Source organism: Phoca vitulina, unplaced genomic scaffold (assembly GCF_004348235.1).
Source record: "Phoca vitulina isolate PV1807 unplaced genomic scaffold, GSC_HSeal_1.0 scaffold5, whole genome shotgun sequence".
Taxonomy (NCBI): Eukaryota; Metazoa; Chordata; class Mammalia; order Carnivora; family Phocidae; genus Phoca; species Phoca vitulina.
The window spans coordinates 73,498,552-73,503,551 of NW_022589708.1; positions in this window are offsets into that span (position 1 = coordinate 73,498,552).

The window sequence follows — 5,000 nt, forward strand, 5'->3', positions numbered from 1 at the left end:
CTGAATTTTAGTTGTTGAAGTGGGGACAAACAAGAGGGACATCTTATGCCACCATGATGCTGACCTCTCTGGTTTTATCTCTTACATTTAGGTCTTTGACCCATTTTGAATTATTTTTTGTGTGTTCAGTGTGGGGTAAAAGTCCAACTTCATTCTTTTGCATGTGGACATCCAGTTGTTCCAGGACATTTGTTGAAAAGACTATTCTTTCCCCCATTGAATTGTTTTGTACCCTTGGTGAGAATCAATCGACTATAACTGTAAGGGTTTATCTCTGGACTGTCACTTCTTTTCCACTGATGTATATATCCTTCCTATGCCAATACCACACCATCTTAATTACCGTAGCTTTGTAGTAAGTTTTGAAGTAGAGAAGTGTGAATTCTACTACCGTGTTCCTCTTTTTTGAGATTGTTTTGGCTTTTCTGGATCCCTTGAATTTCCATATAAATTTTAGGATCAGCTTATCAATTTCTGCAAAGAAGCCAACTGAGATTTTAATAGGGATTTTACTGAATCTATAGATTACTTTAGGGAGTATTGCCATTTTAACAATATTTTAAGTCTTCTGATACATGAATATGGAATGTTTTTCCGTATATTTATATCTTAATTTTTTCCCAACAATCCTTCATAGTTTTAAAATTGAAGTTTTGCACTTTTTGGTTAAATTTATTCCTAGTATTTTATTCTTCTTGTTACTGTTGTAAGTGGGATTTTTTTTTTTCATTTCATTTCTGGATTGTTCATTGCAAATATATAGAAATACAATTGAGTTTTGCATATCAATCTTGTATCTTACAACCTTGCTGAATTACCTTATTAGTTCTAATAGATTTTAGCTGATTCCATAGGATTTTCTATATAAAAGATAACCAGTTAGTGGATCATGCAACTCTCAATCTTGGGGTTATGAGTTCAAGCCCCACATTGGGTGTAGAGATTACTTAAAAATAAAATCTTAAAAAAAAAAAAAAAGACATGTCATCTGTGCATAGGGAGCTTTAGTTCTTCCTCTCAAATCTACATTGTCTTTATTGTCTTGCCCAGCTGCCTGGCTATAATCTCCAGTACCATATTAAATAGAAATGGCACAGTAATCTTTCTTGAGGCCTACCTGTGGTCCCATCCAGCTGTGTGTCACCTGCTGATATGTGACATCTTTGGGAATTGAGTGCATCAGAACAGTATCAAGAACTGGCCCATGGCAAAATGGGAAAAGATTTGTCTTACTTGGTAAACATCAACCTTTTCATCAACAGTCTAAGTATGACAGAAACAGTTAATATGCCTACCTGTATCACTATTCTAAATTGTTCATTTTGACCAAAAATATTCTCCATGAACTTTTGTCAAATATCTTTCTGAAAACCACAAACATTATGTCTGTATATATTGTCATCTACTAGTCTAGTGACTTGATAGGCTCTCAAGAAAGGAAATTAACACACACATACACACACCCCACACTCTTACCTCTGCCTTCTCCAGTCCTCAAAAGTTGGATCAGGTTCAGCTGAAGGTCTGTTCATTCTCTTTTCCAAATTAATCAGAATATGGTATGAACTGTATCTGGTGCTAGTGTTGGGGTTCTTCAGGCTCATTAGCATGTGAGGCCACTGAAAGATAGGAACTCATCTATCTTGTTCATTTCTGTACTCTGGACCTTATACAGTGTTTGCCACATAAGTGGCACTTGTAAGGTAGAGTCACCCCTTGAACAATATGGAGGTTAGGGATGCTGACTTCCATGTAGTCGAAAATCTGTGTATAAGTTTGACTCTCCCAAACATAACTTCTAGTAGCCTACTATTGACTGGAAGCCCTACCAATAATATAAACAGTTGATTAACATATATTTTGTATGTTATATGTATTATATTCTTACAATAAAGTAAGCTAGAGAAAAGGAAGTGCTATTAAGAAAATTATTAGAAAGAGAAAATACACTGACAGTACTGTTCTGTATTTATTGAAAAAAATCCGCATATAAGTAGACCAATGCAGTTCAAGGGTCAATTGTATTTGCTGAGTGAGCAAGTGAAAAGGGCTTTTTAGGCATAGGGAGGAATAGTGAAGGGATGATCGTGGGATGGGCGAGTGGCAGGTAGAAATGGAACCAGATGGACTCAGGAGTGAACCTTGGTGGGAGAAGGAAAAGAGGCAAGGACAATGTCAGTCCTCTTCACCATGCTGTCTTCTGTGCTTGGTGGTGTCTGCAGTACATGATGCTCAATAAATATTTTTATAAAGTAATGAATGTATGAAACAGAGCAGGGAGTGGAAAAACTAAAAGAAGAGCAAAGCAGAAATGTACTCAAAAAGTGAAAGAAACAAAAAAATTTGCAACCACAATAGGTTCCCATCACAATTTGTAAAAAAAAAAAAAAAAAAATAGTATCTAGGACCTGTCTATGAAGCAAAGATTTTGTAGGGAGAGTGTACTGGGATGATCTGGCCACATGACCAATATTTGCTCCTCCTGGTCATAGAATTTGCCCTTTATCTCTGCTTCTTTCCTACCCTAGTGAGCTGGGTTGAACGGCATCTTTTCTCTCTTTCTCCTAAACACAATAGCTCCCAGGGTCCTTGCTTCTTGGTTCCACTGCTCTGGGCCTCCCTCTGGTGTAGCTCAGAATCTTAGGGAACTTCGAAGCAGGTGACACACCAAGACCAAAAATTATATAGAGAATGTTAGGAGAAATGGACACTAGAGTTCAAAACCCTCAAAAGGTCAAACGTCCAAAACCAAGTCTGCCTCTCCACCTCCATTGTCTTGGCCAAGACATCTTTCCTTGTTTCACTAATACTCAATGTTGTAATCTCTTATTACCAAAAGCTCACCTGCACTTAAGGATTTGGGAACAAGTTTTCCCTGCCAATATCTAAAGTGGTGGCAGAGGAAATATGTCCTCGATGGCGAATGAGAGAGGTAGTAGGGAACCTGGAAGAGCATAGCATCAAAAGAAGAGAGTTTTGAGGGGGCAGGAAGACTCCGCAATACCGAATGCAGAGAGGAGTCAAGAAGGATGGAGACTAAAGACTGGGAGTTTGGGAATCCGGGGCCTTTGTTTATGAAAGCAGTTCCCATTCTCATGGTGCTGGGAGAAATAAAAGTAGTAGTAGGTTAGGAGTGAATAGGAAATGAGGCAAAAAGGGGAATGCTTATATATTCCAAAGGTCAGGGGACTGCAAGGCCATTTGATGAGAATGAACAAGGGGGAGGCAGATGATTCAGGAAGAGTGCTCACAAGTGTGGAAGAGCTGTTGGGAGAAACAGGAGAGAAGGCAGAAGCTCTGGGCTGGACTGAGAGCTCCATAGGCAGTGTGGCTGTCGGGGTCTGGGAAAACCAATGTGTGGATGGGCTGGTGTCTTTGGGAAGCACAGTGCTGTGGTGTCTGCACAGCATTCTGGTTTGCTGGGTCTGACCACACCCTTGGTGGCTCCTGCCTTATAGTCATTGGACGTCTTGCGTGCAGGTGCTCAGTGTCTGAGAGGGCATTGCTGGATAGAGTGAAGGAAAGGTAACTATTTCTCTGTCTCTGATGACATGGCCTTCCTCCAGAACTTGAAGGGTCTGTACAGTGACCCCCCCCCAAAAAATGTGCTATGGCTCAAACATGATGGAAGTATATTTCTGCCTCAGGAAGTCCAAAAATGATGTTTCCACTCAGAGAAGAGCTCTCCTCCAGGCAGTGAATCAGGGTCCCAGGATCCTGCTGTCTTGTAGCTTCTCCATCTCCTGCATGTGGTTTTTGTAGTCCTCTGTATCAGCTGGCCAAAGAGAAAGGCACAGAGGCCTGTCCATGGGAAGGTTATAAGGTCCAGGCTGAGTGGCTGCATCAGTTCTGCCCCCACAACCACACCCAACCAGAAAGGGGCCTGGGAGGTACAATGTAATTTCACACCCCTGGAGAAGAGATGGGTTTGGTGAACAACAGGTGGCAATTCGTGCCATGGAAAGATATGGAACAAATGAGTGAACAAAACCCCAGCAAGGACTGCTGTCACAGAGCATGTTAACACTTAGTTACAGTCTGTACTTTGTCGCCTTAGGACAGGAAACTTGCCTGGAAATATGAAGGCATTTGTCAGATGCCCATCAGCCTTCAGTCCTGCCCCGTTATTGGCAAAAGCGGCTGCAGTGGAATAAAGCAGAAGCTCTTTTCTAAATCCTAAGCCACCCTCAAACAGCTCAAAGTCCAACTAGCATCCTCCTCAAAAATAACAGGAGCCAGCAGGGTGAGCAGGCTGGGCCAAAGCAGGAGGGGGCACAGGGTGAGCTGTTGACACTGGGGCCAATTCAGATGAGATTTCCCTCATGTCAACCCCAGGGCCTGCTGATGGGTCATCTGGTGGCCCTGTGTGTGACACTGCAGGGTCCCGGGCCCCCTGAAAGCTGTGGCCATTTTCTCCTATTGGGGTGGAGAGCTGCTGGGAGAGGTTTCTCTTAAAGGAAGCCTGTAGGGCCTGGTGTGGCAGGTGCACAGCCCCACACAAAGAACCCAGTGGAGCAGCCTTGGTTGCTAAGTGACTCCTCCTAAAACCAGAGGCAGAGGTGGCTGTGGCTGGAATCCCACCATTCTGTACACCATTGTGCACCTCTGCATTGCTGGCCCCCAACCCCATACTCCTGCATGTCCACAGCCTCTGGCTGGCTTTCTTCCAGTCCATCTCGGCCTTTCTCTGAGCAGTGAAGAGGTCGGGGGCCACACAGTTCCCCTTCCCTTTGCTGTGGATGTGCGAGGCCTGCTCCTTCTTGCCTGGCTGCCAGGGCTGGGGCTTCCTTCTCCATAAGCCCCTAGATCTGGGGCATGGGGCTCTCAGGAGGGCTGGGGGTGGCATTTCCAGACAGGAGTGTCCTGGGCAACCCTCCCTCCCTTCCTCCCTCCATTCCTCCCTTTATCCCTTCCTCCCGTCCTTCCTTCCTCCCCTCCTTCTGTCCTTCCTTTCTTCCTTCCTTCCTTCCTTCCTTCCTTCCTTCCTTCCTTCCTTCCTT